The sequence below is a fragment of the Struthio camelus genome, chromosome 4 (genome assembly GCF_040807025.1).
Source record: "Struthio camelus isolate bStrCam1 chromosome 4, bStrCam1.hap1, whole genome shotgun sequence".
NCBI classification, from domain to species: Eukaryota; Metazoa; Chordata; class Aves; order Struthioniformes; family Struthionidae; genus Struthio; species Struthio camelus.
The window spans coordinates 19528842-19545472 of record NC_090945.1 but is presented as its reverse complement, the minus strand read 5'-3'; the positions used below and the strand labels follow the sequence as shown (position 1 = coordinate 19545472).

At 38.7% G+C, this 16631-nt stretch overlaps 1 long non-coding RNA gene across 6 annotated transcripts in view; it reads left to right on the top strand.

Moving 5' to 3' along the window:
• The window catches only part of LOC138067146 (uncharacterized), a 39994-nt gene that overhangs the window by 9043 nt on the left and 14320 nt on the right, over window positions 1-16631 (top strand). For 5 of the 6 annotated variants that reach the window (XR_011140849.1, XR_011140848.1, XR_011140847.1 and 2 more), the window contains exon 2: window positions 1712-1747. This is a non-coding gene — a long non-coding RNA (uncharacterized lncRNA). Of the gene's footprint in view, window positions 1-255; window positions 322-1711; window positions 1748-16631 lie in introns of those variants that run through there. The other variant, XR_011140851.1, reaches the window with a different exon arrangement.

Here is a 16631-nt window from a genome sequence, read left to right as displayed (position 1 = left end):
AAGTGACTGATGGGGAAACTGATAAAATGCAGACATCACAATACACATAAATTATTCCTTGAAGCTTCTTTAAAAATACAATGAAGATACAATATCTTCTGCCATGAAAATTAGAATTACCCCACTATTGTCAGCAACAGGTAGATGCCCATGTCAGTCCCTACATATTGAGGATGAAGAAGGTTATATAGGTGAGAGGTGTTAGAGAACCTAAGGAATGCTTTCTTTCAGCAGTTCCTGTGCACGTGTGACTAGGTGCTGAAATGGAGATTTGCAATTCAGACATCCCCTATCAGTGCTCTCAGGACATTTGGAGTTCAGGTATTATTTAGAAAGCAAAACCTGTAAGAACGTTGTCATTTGGGGGGTGAATTCAGGTTAACGGAGATGTTGCAGGCACATTCGGTGGAGTTTGGGTTTCATCTTTTACAATTAATAAAAACAGTAACTCAGCTTCATGAAAAGCTGGAAGAAATTTCTCCCAGGATTTCAGAACACAGCCAAATCTGGTACCTCAGACAAGCTAAGGAGAAGAAAGTCAGTCTCAGAAGACCATCATAGATTGCATTAATTTTTAATAGATCCCTGTCCTGGTTTTTACGAGTAAAGAGCATTAAAACTCTAAAAATGGGACCAGGGATGCTTATTCAGCAGAAGAGCGGTAGAATGCAAACTATTCTGCAATAACATGACAAATGTAAGGATATGTCTTTAATGCAGAAAGTGCTTATATGCCTAGAATAGAGGTATTTCCATTTCCCCCCATAGTTTTCGTTACATGATCCCAGCTGCTGCATGGAAACCGCATGCAACACTGAAGTCTTTGTCTGGGGATCCCCCAGCTTTAGACTTCAAATTCAGCTAAAGGGGATTTGATATTAATAGAGAGCTCAAACAACACTTCATCTTCATAGCAAGAGTTGGAGTGAACACTGAAGAATTGAAATCGCGAGCATGAAAACTAGTCTATGAGGGAAATGTGATACAAACAGTTTCCTTGTCAGATGAGACAGCTGCTGATATAAATCTTTGACTGTCAAGTCAGAGATTTTGGAAAACTAAGAATCTGAGCATCGTGGACTTTGATGTGGGCATCATATGAAATCCATAGAATTCATGTGGAAAGATACAAACAAAGATTTTTCAAGGGCATGTTAAATATGCACATGTAAATATACATTCTGAGTGTAGAAATAGTATGTTAAAAGACATATGGTAGAATTAACAAATTTGCAGAAATAAAATGTGGCCAAATTTTGATCATGAAATTAATAAAACCACTTTTACATATAGTGATATGGATATATAAGCATCAAAAAATAACTAACCTGCAGTATCAGATATAGTATTTTCAAAAGCCTCCCAATGCTCAGACTTGTTATTCTCAACTTACTTCATAAACCATCAAAGAGGAACCCTCTAACTTCTTGCCAGTCCAGGCACTTGTACATTAAAAAAGCTATTAGTTTTATCCATTTTTGTACAGTCCATTTTCAGCATCAGGTAGTGCCTAATGTAATTCAGGATAATTACGGCAAACCTTTTAGCAGGAGTGAATCTGTTATATTATCCATTCTGTATGACACTCAAAAATGGAAAAAATTGATTGCAAATGAATGTATTACTGTTGAAATCTTTTATCTGATAGAAATGTTGTCTCAGTGATACAGTGGCAAAAAATGTATCATGACTTTTTTATTCTTTCTTCTAGACAACTTGTAATGAAGAACCTTGCATTGGATAAAAGGTACCCAAAATTATATACATTTACATTACAAAAGACAGAGAGCGAAAATGATTGTAAACACAAGCAGAGTTCTAAGATTGACAATGATGCGTTGACTCTTCTGAAAACAGCGAGGAACCAGAAGGAAAAAAAGATTTTTGGGAAGATGCTACGTTATGTTTTGGTCATCTTCAGAGATGCCATCACCACAAAAATGAGTTAGATCTTGAGAGAGAATGGAAGAAAGGAAGCATCAGCTTATGGGCCTTTTCTTCCATTTCTCCACCTGAAGCCCCCACAATCAGTGCAACACAGCTCATTAGATCATAAGACAGCTAACACTTTCCTTAAAATGGTCTCCCTGTAGCCCTGTAAGATTCCCCGTTGTCTGATTATGCTGAGCCAATTGAATAATCAGCATTCAGTTTTGTGAAAACCACAAATAATATCCAGATAAAAGACTCTAGGATGTCTTTGACTTTTGTATGAACTGAAAGATCCACATGATACGCTGAGATGTTAAACTTGATTCTACACCCCATGAAAACAGTATGTAGGAAGTTCTGTGCAACACGTCACCTAAAGCTTTCTGTTCCCATAGAAATTCCCTACTTATCTTCCTTTATTTCCCCCCTTTTGCCTGTCCACCGCCCTACACCATCATCCTCACACAACAGAGCAACAACTGTTAGTAGTTCTCTCAGTGAGGTATTTGGAGCTCAATTCAGTGTCAGAGCCCTGGCGGAGAATACCTGTCATTGCTGTTAATTCTGTCTGAAACTGGGGGAGGAGATGTCATGAGAATTATTACCTGGGCATTTTTAATCAATTCTTGCTTCATCTGGCATATCATTTTTAAGCACATCAGTGGAGAACATGCAATCCTAGATAAACAGATGTATAGACTGTATCACTCACTAGAGTGCTCCTTATGGCCTTACTTTCCAGTCTTCTGTTGCTTTGCATTGTCATATCTGTGCTTTGCCCAGAATTATGATACTCTTGATCTAGGAGACTGGACCTAATCAACATGTCTGACATGGTTTGGCAAAGCCTGAATACCTAAATTAAAACTAGGGTGCAAGACAATGAGAGAAAAAGAAAGGTGAAAATGTTGCAAAATATATCCCAGTCCCTGAAACAGTAAAAGAAGTCCTGAAGGAAAACACAAAGAACAAGAAAAAAAATGTTATGCCCAGAAAATGATAAATAAAGAACTAAGTAAATTATATTAAAATTATATTAAAAGAAATAAAGAAAATATTTCCAGTGTTTTCCAGTATCTAACAACACAACACGTCCTTTAGCGAACAAATCAGTAGCATTTGTTAGGAATGGGTCAAAACTGTAAAGCGTTGAGGTCTGCATTAGAAGCTTTTCTCACCTTAGAAATTAAAAGATACTTATGCGCAACAATAGAATATAATTCAAACAAAGTAACTTCAGTGGAGCACTAGTGTTACACTTTCATTGCTGCGTGCTGTTTTATTGTACTAAGTAACTGTTTAATAGAAATATCTTGTAATGTCTGTTTGCCAATCCTAACTGATTTGTGAATATTGATGTGGATTTATAAGGACTTGTGAATACTGTTGATTTGCTTAGTTGCTGAACTGAAGTATAGTAGAGATTGGATAAGTAATGAGAATGATTATGAGGAGCACTGGACATTACCAAAGTGACAGTTCAAGAGAAACAAACCAGATCAGAGCATAAATGTAACCTTGAATATTATTAAAATAGTACATTAGGTCATTCAAGTCACTTGATTACTTCAGCATTTGTAACCATATGGGACAAGGACTTGACACGAAGAATGGAATGTTTTTTGCACAATGGGCTATTCAAATTGAAAAATTGGCCAAGTGCATGATGGGCAATTTGCCTTCCTTTGAAGCATCTTGCATTTGCCAAGCAGAGTGGAGAATATTGGACTTGATGGATTATTGACTTAATGTAGTACGACAGATCCTATGTTCCCATTAAAACTGACTGGGGGAGAGCGTTGTTCCAAACACAAATTTGGGTTAAAAAATAAATGTGTATGTCCTTCTGAGCTTTCCTGTATTTAAATTACAAGTTGCCTGATTTCTGTTAAAATGCAATAGATTTTATGTAGCCTGATGTTTCTAGTGCTGCACTCTGATTTGCAGATGACTTCAGAGTAATAATAATTTATTAATGATTCTGACTGAGAAGAAGAAGAGCTGTTTTGAAATCTAAAAGGGAAAAGTGATGTTGGTGAATTAGTTTGTCTAAGTCACATTTCTAGTTGGCTTTGCTAGAAGAACAGGACCATGTGAGAGGAGGCTATTTTTCTAAATTGTCATGTAAACAAGCTAAGATCTGTGTAACTGCTAAATGCAGTAGTCCTCTGTGACATAAGAAGTGCTTGTAGGTAAAATGAAGGGAATTGTCTAGGGAAATCTAAACTAGACAAACAATTCAGTGGTCACTGTCTCTGTTATCATTCAGGAAATACAATGACACAAACCTACTTAGCTCATAGCCATAAAACCTCTTCTCAGAATTAACTCAAAATTAAGAAATAAAAAACATTTAAACCCTTTTACAGGCTAAGGCAGGGCTGGATTAGATAAACATCTCAAAATTATATCATTCTCCATGCCTTCCTCATAGCAGTTCCACATCCCTAGAAAAAGACTGCAAGGAAGGGCATCTAGTGTGGTTGCCTGGCTACCAGTCACTGCTACTCCTCTTCCTAAATTTACAGGGACCTATTCTGAAAGTAGTTAGGTGTTTTACCTGCTTCTTTCTTCCCCTGTTAGAAAGTTATTGCAGAACCTCACCCCTTTGTCCAAATAACTAATTTTCCAGGGCTGGTCCTCTGCTGAATAACCCACATTGTGGTCTAGTGACTAGCTCACAGCACCACCACACATAACCACAGTAATGTACGGCTGATGTGCCTCACATCATTTTTTCGAGGCACAGATTACAGAACTATTACGGTAATAAATGCAAAGAGACTTAAAAAATCCATCCAAGTCATTTACATCATAATTGTTAAATTACTTCAAAGCTCAGGTGGACATCCTGCAATGAGCAGTAGTAGGAGCAAAGGAGACTCTCACGCTGCCTGACTTCTAGTACTTAATTAAAGTCATGACTTAGGAGTTTGTCTTCCTAACTTCTTTATATTTCTTTCAATAGAGAAAAAGAGGGGCTCCTCTGTACAGTCATTCTAAGCACCCAAGTTAGGGAATCTAACAAGAAAAGCTTTCCAATTTAGCCATGTATGTTTGGTCCCTGAAGTTAGGCTGTGCGTTCTAGTCAGGAAGTGGAAGCCCTTAAAGAAATTGTAAGTCCTTGCTCTCATAGAGGAGAAAACCTTACATTGCCAACAAAACAGAGGTAGGAAAGGCTAGAATGTTATGAAACACAGAACTCTGTATTTTAACGTGGATTTTATGTGATATCATAACTGAACTAACGTTAGAGCTCATTTGTAAGTACTAACACTCAACTTATGCTTGTGCCTTGGTCCTTTTTACTAATCAATTATATTTAAATTCTTGAATCTGGGACAGAATTAAAGCTGGAACTGCAAGACTGAGGCTATTATCTGGGCCCAGAGCTCACTTTCAAAAGCTTTGTTTTTCTTGTTAAATACACTGCCAATGATGATATAATTTTTAGTAAGATAAAAAGAAGGAAGCTATGCACAACTCAAAAATTTGTTGGGCTCTTGATACTTTCTTTCCCCCATCCTTTCCTCTTTCTCCTTCTCTAAATATAAATTTTATATTTAGAGAATAAATATATAAATGCACCTGTGTATGTATATGTGTGTGCATATAAAGAATGACGCTATCTGACAGTCTCAGAGCTGATATCAAATGTCCTTGTTGGGTAGAGGAGCAATTCAATTTTAGCTTGTAACTCTTGTTTTCTTGTCACATTCAGTTCTTGTTTTTTTCTCAAAACAAGAGAAGAATTTACAAAAATGGAGAGAGGGGGCAAAGACCATCAGAAGTGAAGAAAAAAACGCTACTGTCAAAGATGCTTGCATTTCACAGAGTAGAAGAACAGAAGCTTTGATTTTTCAGCTTTCTCCAAGTTCTTCTTTGTTACCCTGCATCTAGATATACAGGCGTATTTAGCACTTTGGGACATCAGCCTTACTGGAATCCATTGCCTGAAGCTGGATTTTAGACACCAAAGAAGGGTTAGTGTAAGATTCGTTCTGACTCTTAGGAGATTTGGACACTTACTTGGGAGAAGGAAGAAAGGAAAAGGTAGGTAGAGGATGTGAGGAAGAAAGTGAGAAAGAAAGATATCTTAGAGACAATATGAGATTACCATCTTCAGACAGAAAAGTCAGGAAAATGCTAATAGCATCTGATTTGGCCTTCTCCTTTGAGAAGGGTATCTTTCAATTTTAGATAAATGAAAGCTGGACCGCATTATGGCAAGTCCCTGAATGGAGTGTACCAACTTCTTTTGTTCATAGTGAAAGTTTCAAAAGAGTGTTGGTCAATTCTTGTTAAATGGGATGACAAAAACAAGCTTCCAATTACTAGTTTGGAAATTGCATGAAAATTCTGGCTTGTCATATTATTTTATAAACTCTCCAGAGGGCTTAAATACTCTTAAGTGGCAATTATTTCCATCAGACAACTCAGATATGCATTTTTTTGTTCCAGTATGTGGCTGCTTTAAGTAATAAAATTATACAATCTATTTAAAAATTTAAAATATCATTCAAACAGCTTCCCTCTCCTCTAGACATTTAAAAACTTCAATCTAGACTACCAGTTACCGTTCTGTTACTATTCAGAAATGCAGAGATGATTTAGCTGGATGAGGTTTAGACAGGCAGGAGAAAATTGCCCTGAAACAATCGTTCTACTTAGTTTGCTCTCTGGCTCTTACTTGTTACGTGTTCTAGTGTGTTGAATGAGCACTGAAACATATAGTTTCACATTCAACGGATCAAATAGATCCTTTATCTCTTTATTTATCAACTGCTGTTTGAAGAAATCAGTTTACGTATCACTATTTGAAAAGTCAAATTTTATTTTTCTGAAAGCTGATGATTAAACAATGGCAACACTTATTTCCCTACAGAGTGCCTACTGGCACCATAAGCTTCTCTACAATGCCTAAAGTGTGATGTGATCTTTCTGTGGTACTTCTAAGTTTACATGCGAAACTTTAGGTCATCTATCTACTGATGCTTTTAAAAGGAAACAGCTGTCAGTTTCTGATTCTAAAAAACACATAGTGAAAAACTGTTACGAGCTCTTTTTATGAGGTTCACAAGGCTCAAAAATTATGTTGTACTGATTTATGTGGAAGGCAGAGGAGTTTTTTTGTTCTAATTTCTAATTTTATTGATTGCATTTTCTCACCCTAAATATTCATTTATTCACCATAAGAAAAACAAAGATGGAAGTTCACCAGGTAGTTTCCTTCTGTGTCAGCTGTCTACTTGCAATCACAAACATGAGGAATAGTACTTTATACATCTACAAATCTTTCATTTGAACATGGCAGCATGTGGAGGCACTCCAGTGATTTTAACATCAAAATGCCATTTTTTATTTAGAAAGTGCTTCTGTTCTCAGTGTTTACATAGTAAAATAAAATACATAGGAGTTTAAATCTGTGTCTGTCAGAGTAACAAAACACAGCTTTGTTTAGTCATGAGACCACCCTGTGTGTTAGACAAGATTTAATCTCACATCAGGGGCTAAAGGGGTATGCTTTAATCTTGTTTGGAGAAATCTAAGAGCAGCAAATCTGTTTTGAACCCTATTAAAAATCTGTTTTGCACAAAGCTAATTGCTGCATAATTGCCTGTTGTAAGACATCCATACTGAAAAGGGATCACACCTGTGTTTCCTGATGATCTGACTTCAAAGTAGAATGCTCTTCTGAATTACTGAAACAAAAATGCTGGCTTTCTCTCACTTTCATTTCAGGGACAACAGTGAAACTAAATTCCTTTTTTTTCTCTCTCTCCTTTCCTGCTTTCATTTTTTGTGCAAGAGAGTGTTTTGAATTTGATTTTTTGCCTTTTATCTAGCTCTCTCTACCAGATCCTCTCTAGTCAAAGCTGGCAAAATGTATCCTCTTCCATCCTGGCAATACCACGTTCAGCAAAAGATCTTCATTTGCACGTGAACAGGATGAAGGGGCATTGCTTAGCAAGGCAGGTACTTGCAGGCCTGTGAGCAGGCCTGTGAGATATACCTGAGTATATCTAGGTTTTTAGCTTCTTGAAAGTGTCTTCATTTTAGGCCTTTTAGCTAATTGTGTAAGTATTAGCTTGGGAATGGTCAGGTTGGCATACCTACGGATGTTTAATGCTTACAGAGTGCTTTACTTTTTCAAAGAGTTTAAAGAGCATAAATGATTGCTATAGTCTACCCACTTCACAGAAGGGGAAGTAAAATCTTAGTTCACAACAAGCTTCGCACAGATCATCTGCTCCACAGAAAAAAGGGACTTGAAATTGTTTTCAACAGCCGTCGTATCTGGCTGGTGTAAAAAGAAGGTGAGAGAAGACCCCAAAAAGGAGTAAGCTGCTGTAGATACAAATTTTCCTGTCATAGGACAAGCAAGGTTTTGCGAGAAGCCTTTCAAACGAGTGATACCTTGAGCACAAATGGTCACTTCTGAAAACCCCAGTAATGGAAGTGTGGATAATGAAAGAGATAGTGGGTAATGAGCCAAGACAGTTGCATGAATAGGTTGCTTCTCAAATTGCCTGGCCTGATGCCTGCTGCTTTCTGAGAGTGTTTCCTTCAAGCATGTAGGTAAACAGAGTTATGTCCCTTGATACTGCATATGCCTGCAAACTCCTCTCATCTCCCATAGGGTAGTTAAATCTGAAGTTTACTACAGCTTTCAGGTTGCAGAAATTTATGAGAAACTTGTCCTCATCTGTATAGTTCTATGCAGATAGGGAATATGGGGTCTCATCGGCTTTGTCTTGTTCTTTCCTTTTTATTAGCACAAAAACATTAGTTTTATGAGCTTTTAAGTAAAGAATTGGTTAAAAAGCAAAAAATACTAGTTGATATAAAATATGCATACATCTTTATCTCTGCATGAAAAATTAAATTCATTTCATTGATTTTCAAGGATAAAAAAAAAACTTTGACATACATTTAAAATCAGGATGGACTGAGGATAAGGCAGAAGAAGCATTTTGTATGAGAGCTGATCTCAGCCAAATGTCCATTTCTCATTCACTAACTCACCGCTCAGGAAAATATATTTGGGTCATTGCCTAGCTCCTTTTGCCCTGAATTTGGATTGGCCATCTTACTGCTGTATTAACAGCCACTGCTCTATTCCAGAGAATACTTCTGGGAACACTTCTTTTATTGTGATGGCAATAACATTAAATACAGCTGGTCTTTCAGATTATGAAACACTGAACATGTACAGTTCACTCCACTTAGCACTGGCCATTTTTTAAATGTATTTTCTCTATTCAAAGACAAGTACAAGGTAGTAATGCACTATACCTGTGGCTGGATATATCTGTGGGTAACTAGAAGAATTGCTGGAAGATGAAATACAAGATACCACATTTAAATTAAGGTCTCCTTCATTAGTATAAGATATCAGAGAAACCCTAGAAATGTAGGACTAGATGACACGCCATCCATTCTCTGAGATTAGGTATAGTAACCCTGGCAGATGTTTGGATAGTCTGTTCTTAGACACATCCAGTGATGGAGCTTCCACAAATTCTCTAAATAATCTCTCGTAGTGCTAAAATGTAGTTAGAAAGTTATTCCTAAAATTTGAACTAGACTTTTCCCTCACTATAAGGAAAGCTGATTACTTTTTGTTCTGTTCTAGATGGCATGGAGAATAATTGATCGACATGCTTTTAATACAGTTTTTACACACTCATTGTCATCCTTCTTCCCTCCACATCTTCACTTTCACATGCAGAAAAAAGTCCAATTTTTTCAACTCCTCTTCATAGACCCTATTTTCTAAGCCTCTTATCACTTGTTCACCTCTCCAATTTATCTTAATCTTTCTTGAGATTGAGATCTGTATTCCTATATGAGGTTTTGTGTTCTAAATTAGGCCATATCAAATTACAAGTAAAACGGAGTATCTCATTTATATGCTGCATTTCTGTTAATAACTTCGTAGAACAACAATTGATGTTTTTCTTCAGGAGAGGGTGTCACATAATGCTATCATTTAAACTGTTAATTACAGTATTAAATAAGCCCACATGTAGGAGTGATATATTCAAGACTCAGCTTTGAAACTATTTTGAATATCAACTTTCCGCAGTTACCTAGTAACAGTATCATTTTGTCCAATTTTTTTTGCTTCTCATAGAAGGATATTATTTAAAACTATACCAGTAGTCTAACTAAAGTTGAGTTATACCGTGCTTGTGGCTTAATCCTTGTTTATTAATCTAGTTATTCCATCAAAAAAGAGAATAGGAGAGCTTAACTTAACCTGTGTTGGACAAGTCCGTATTGGCTGTTTGTATCCCCTTATTGTTCTCTGGATGAGTACAAACTGAGTACTTTATAATTTATTTCATTATCGAAGTTCCCCTGAGTCGTCCATAATTTTTCTGGTCCTCTCTTTTCCCCATTCAGAGATACGATTTTTCTCTGCTACTATTATCCAGACTGACCTATCTCCAGTATCTATTCGGAGATAGTCTGGGAGCAGCAGGAAGGGAAGGTGGGCCAGGAGTTGAGTGGTGCCTGCAACACCGGCAGGGACAGTGACCTTACCAACTCAGGTGAGGACCCAAGCAAGGCGAGCAGGGCAGGTCTGGTAACAGTGACCAAGGTCAACCACAGCCTAGCCAGTCAGGTCTGTAGTGATGAGGCAGGTTCAAGGTCAAGCCAGGAAGTCAAATCAGTGGGGCAGGGTCAAGATCTGCAAGGTCTAATTTCACTGTACAATGTGTAAATTGAAAATGGAGTTTTTCACTGAAATCATTCTGACCTTAGTTTGAGCAAAAGTATAGTTTGTCCAGTTATGGTACCTTAACATTACAGTCTTCAGGCACAGTTTCTCTACAGGTAGTTTGCGATGGTAGCACTTACCCACTTTCCCACATTTTCATAAGTTGGTACAGACATAATTACATTCATACTGGATGAGCTTTTTTTTTTCTTTAATCCAAGTACAGTGGTACAATTTTCAGGCATGAAAAAGTATTTTTAGGTTCTTTTTCTTAGGCTTTCTTTCAGTTACCTCCTGACTGCAACTCGTAAGGAAGGGGGAAGTATCTGGCTGCTTCACTGTCTCAGAATAGGTAATATAAATAGAAGAGTCATAGATTTTCTTAAGAAGAGGGAAACAATTGTTTTAGTCATTAATAATAAATAAATAATCATAGAGTTGGTAAGAATTGAAGATCTAGTGTATTCCAGCATTATTTTTGAATGACCACAGTTCTAGCAGCTTAGTATTAGACTACTTTGCCTTAGCATTTATGAAAGTTCTGGAGCTAATATCACTCCATTTTAGCAAGAAAAATATGTTTGCATTGGCAGGCACAAACCACCTTATTTCACTAAAGATGTAAGGACTCATATTACCAGGCGTGGGACTGAAAGCCCAAACCCAGATTAGCAGCATAACTTGACCATGTGATAAAACTAGCAAGCGCTTATATTATATGCTAACCAGCTAGCTGAAGGAGATACAAAATACTTCGCCAGATAAAATGTGTGCAAACCCTTTACAGAAACGTATATAAAGAAACTTTTAATAAAAACACGTTTCTTCAGAATCGATAGGTAGATACATGGAAAGCTAAGAGAGATGATGGCGTATGACAGTTGTCACCTACTCCAATTTGGCTAAAGGCCTTAATAATAAAAAGTTGTTACCACCTAATGGCTGTTTAATCATCCATGCAAAACTACTTGGTAGTTAATTTAGTTCTCTGTGGATAAACATCCACTTTACAAAGATCTCAGTCACACGCTACCTAGCCGTTCTGTTGGCAGCTTCAGTGGAGTAGCTAAGTGAGTTGACACAGAAGCTGTTCTCCCAGTACTGCTTCCAGAGGATTTGGAAACCCCTGGGCAGGTCACAGCAGTGTGGAGCCGGCTGCAGTACTGCTGCTTTTGCTCCACCTGCCCATGAATAGGTACACTGGATCAATTTCCAGAACCGTTTATGAGGCTTTTCAGGATTAATATATCCACTGCTTTGAATTTCTGAGAAAAAGTGCTTGCTGGGGAATTGCAGCTTTGCCTCATTCTTTTCTTCCTGCTCTGTCGCAAGTCATAAGGATGGTCTGAAATAACGTCAGTCATCCTGATAATAAGAAATGCTTATTTCCTTTCCACTGTGAAGAAAAACAATAAGTTGCTTTAAGATAGTATTTGCCTTTAACCACACATGCTGACTATTTCCACTGAAAAGCTAAACTAATGCTCTAAACTCAGCTCCATGGGTTTATTTATAGATCCTCTGCTGGCTTGTGATAATGATCCTCTTCAGGCTTTAGTCACAGGCAGAATAATCCTGAGTTCTAGACCTTTTATTAATCTATGTGTGTATTTTTGCTTGGTAGGAGGAGGGCTATGTCCTACCTGCATGCTTGAATGCTATTAACAAAACACCTCAAATAGAGTATTGTATTTTCCCAAAGTGGTCTTGCGTCAGAGATCAGGGACCTGAAGTACTTTGGCTCCTACAAACATAATCCCAAGGAACTGCACAAGCAATGGGTTTTATCCTAAGAATACACTTGCTCAGAACTACTATTACTGTCCTCCACATGCCCCCAGATGCCACAGTCAAGAGTAATTGTCCTAAAACAGATGGGCATGCTGTGTTATCTGAGGTATTCAACAAGGCAGAATATTAAAACAATTATTTTTCCTTTTTTATTTTTTTTTTTAATTTGGACAGGAGCAAGCACTAATCAGGGAAAGAATCACTCATTATTCAGAAAGAAGCAGACATAGAACAAATGCTATCTCTTTTGTAAGGAGCTTTTGGAACAAAAGAGGAGGCAAATTGCACCAAACAGCCTATAGTCTTCAAAAGCGAGGAAGGATGAAGCCTTTGCTATGTAGCTTCTTTCTGTAGGCTTTTGATGTCTCTTACACCTTGTTCGCTGTAGTGGAATAGTGCAGGTTCTACACAGGTACTTGGAAGCTAGAGTGAAAATTGTAGCAAGTAGCAATTGTAGCAAATTGTTACAAGTGTTCATTGCATTTCTTACAGTTTCATTCCATTGCTGCACCAGTATGCATTTGCATGCTCTGGGTTAAATCCTCGCTCTGGACTTTGATACCAATGCTCTTTTTTGTTCAGTGAGACCAGGACTCTCCAGAAGGCATTAATTTCCATGTATTTCAGTGTCTGACCCCTGATATTTCTTGCAGAAACAGCTGCAAAAAGGTTAAGAAAGTCATTTTATAGTATTATCCCCCTAAGGTATGTATAATTTTCTAGGAGGAAAAGAATGTTCTTTGTGCTGAACTATATCACACTAATTTCTAGCCAGAGGATACATTCTTTTTTTAAGTTTAGCAGGATTTTATTTTCTTGTAAGAAGAGTACTGGAAAACAGATGATTTTCCCAAGTTATAAAAATTGTCTTGATATTTTTATTTTCTTCACCAAATTTTACCTAGTTTTCCATATATGTAAGACTATGGAAAAATGCACTGAAAAGAAGGTGGAAACATTTGAAAAATCATTGTCAAATTATTACAGATTCCCCACCAGCAATTCCAGTGCTACACATCAGGAGAGCAAACTGGGTTTAAAGCTTTTAATGAGACAGCAAATAGCAGATTATTTCTCCTCACTTTTCATGCTTCTAAACTCTGCTGAAAGATGCAGATGAGAAGTAATATTAGAGAAAGGTCAGTAAAGACTAGTCTCAGGCTGCTCTGCAAATTGCAGGATCAGGTCCTACTTTTAGGGTAGGAAACAAAGGAGATTTCATCTATGGACCAAAAGTTAACCATACAAAAAGCAAATAAGCGTACTAAAGGCCAGATCAGAAAATGAAGACTGAAAGATTCTGAAAGGTACGCTGATCTCACAGCAGAAGAAACCCCAGAAAGTAAGTTGTCAGAGAATATTGCAGAGGATAAATACCATAAGAGCAAAGAAAACAGCAGGAAATACAGACAATGATCATGAAATCTTCACATTACTTAATCTGACTTGTGTAGGACTGTCTCCTCAGCAGAATAAGCCTCTGTGAGTTTCGAAAGAACTTTGTCAAATGCTCTTGTCTTTTAATCAGAGAGCTTGCTGGAGTGCAGCTGATTAGGGCAAACAAGTTTTTAAGAACATCAGAAATGTGTGCTTTCTGGTGTTTGTGATCGTCTCCAGTTGTGAACATCCCAAATTCTGAAATCAGCTGATTCACAGAATGACAGAATTGTTGGGGTTGGAAGGGACCTGTCGAGATCCTCTAGTCCAACCGCCCTGCTCAAGCAGGGTCACCTACAGCACATTGCACAGGATTGCGTCCAGACAGCTTTTGAGCATCTCCAAGGAAGGAGACTCCACAAACTCTCTGGGCAACCTGTTCCAGTGCACTGTCACCCTCACAGGAAAGAAGTTTTTCCTCATATTCAGATGGAACTGCCTGTGTGTCGGTTTGTGCCCGCTGCCTCTTGTCCTGTCTCTGGGCACCACCGAGAAGAGTCTGGCCCCATCCTCTCGACACCCTCCCTTCAGCTACTTGTACACATCGATCAGATCCCCCCTCGGTCTTGTCTTCTGCAGGCTGAACAGGCCCAGCTCTCTCAGCCTTTCCTCACAGGAGAGATGCTGCAGGCCCTTCATCAAATTAGTAGCCCTCTGCTGGACTCACTCCAGAAGCTCCATGTCTCTCTTGGACTGGGGAGCCCAGCACTGGACACGGGACTGCAGGTGTGGCCTCCCCAGGGCTGAGTAGAGGGGGAGGATCACTTCCCTTGACCTGCTGGCAACACTCTTCCTCATGCAGCCCAGGATCCCATTGGCCTCCTGGCCACAAGGGCACATTGCTGGCCATGGTCAACTTGGTGTCCATTGGGACTCGCAGGTCCTTCTCTGCAGAGCTGCTTTCCAGCAGGTCAACCCCCAGCCTGTCCTGGAGCCTGGGATTATTCCTCCCTGGGTGCAGGACCCTGCACTTGCCTTTGTTGAACTTCATGAGGTTTCTCTCTGCCCATCTCTGCAGCCTGTCGAGGTCCCTCTGAATGGCAGCACAGCCTTCTGGTGTGTCAGCCTCTCCTCCCGGTTTAGTATCATCAGCAAACTTGCTGAGGAGGCACTCTATCTCTTCATCCAGGTCACTGATGAATAAGTGGGACAATGCTGGACCCAGTATTGACCACAGGGGGACACTGCTAGCAGGTCTCTGCTAGCTGCAGGCCTCCAACTAGACTCTGTGCCACTGGTCACAACCCTCTGAGCTCTGCCATTCAGCCAATTCTCAATCCACCTCACCGTCCACTCATCCATCCTGCACTTCCTGAGCTTTCCTATGAGGATGTGATGGGAGACAGTGTCAAAAGCCTTGCTAAAGTCCAGGTAGACAACATCCACTGCTCTCCCATCATCTATCCATCATAGAAGGCTATCAGGTTGGTCAAGCATGATTTCCCTTTAGTGAATCCATGCTGACTATATTCAGTGATTCGGTGGTGACAGAATGGACTCACACTAATGGCACCAGTAATAGCTGCTAGAATGCAGGTTCATTCAGGGAAATATGTTTAAGATGATTGATTTCTAATAGACCATGCCTGCTATACTGGAACAGATAAAGAGTTCTTGTAAGGTTCCTTTAGAGAAACATCTTATTATAGGATTTGAGGAGAAATCTGTCTGGGAAATTGTATTTTAAAACAGAATTTTGTGCAGCCAGATAAAAAAGATGAAAATACCATTTGTCAGAATTGATGGTAGGAAGAGTACCTACTGAAATCTCTTTACAGTTTGCCGTAAAAATTGAAAGCATGCACATTCCAAATGCTTTAAGCAAACAATCTCTGTTTTAATTCTATTTTAATATTTCCAGCAAAAGGAGTCCTGAAGGAATGAGTCGCACAGAGCATGGTTATGTATACAACATGCACAAACTCTTTAAAGAGCAAGTGAAGACTGCAAAGTTAGGCACTGCCAAATGAAAAGGTAAAAGTAGCAGCATAACTTCACTGCAGTCCCCACTGTATGCATATTATGATCCAGGTTTCCATCAGACAATCTTATGCTGATTTTTACACTGTGATCTAGGGAAGAGCCTGGGCTGTATACTGGGGTGGTTTATAGGACCCCTGCCTTAGCTATTACAAAGTTTGAAAGGAGAGAGGTGTGGAGCTAGCTGGGGTGTGCACACCAGTCACCAGCAGGTTTGAGGTAGGTGGAGTTTTTTCAGCAGGTACTGTGTTGTGACAGTACACAACCTTTCTAACTAGTGATATATCCTCAGCAAGGATAGCACTTTCTGACATTTTAGCTAGCACAATACAGCTAGTCTCATATTTGACTTCTGTGAACAGCCTGTGTGAAAGCTTAAACTCAAATAAATTTAGTTCATTTTTTCTATGGAAGCAGAAGGCCCACTATAACACAAAGGCTAATTCCCATCCAATTTTAGTCCTTAGGCCAAAGGATGGGAAGGTGACTTTCTGAAGAAGTCCTAAAGAAGAGGCTATCATAATTTTTTTAATACCAATCAACAACATTTTCCTGTATTTCACTCATGGAAATAGCAGAATGATTCTTTCTGAAATGTTCACAGAAAAGGACCCCATTAACCATACATGTGGACTATTTTAGCAGTCTACATTTAATAGAATTATGAACAGTTGAAAATGGGCTTTCCTGATAAGACCTGTTGGATGGTCTCGATACAGGTGTTGCTATTAGGCCTGACTATAGTGTTCACTTGCACAGGTGC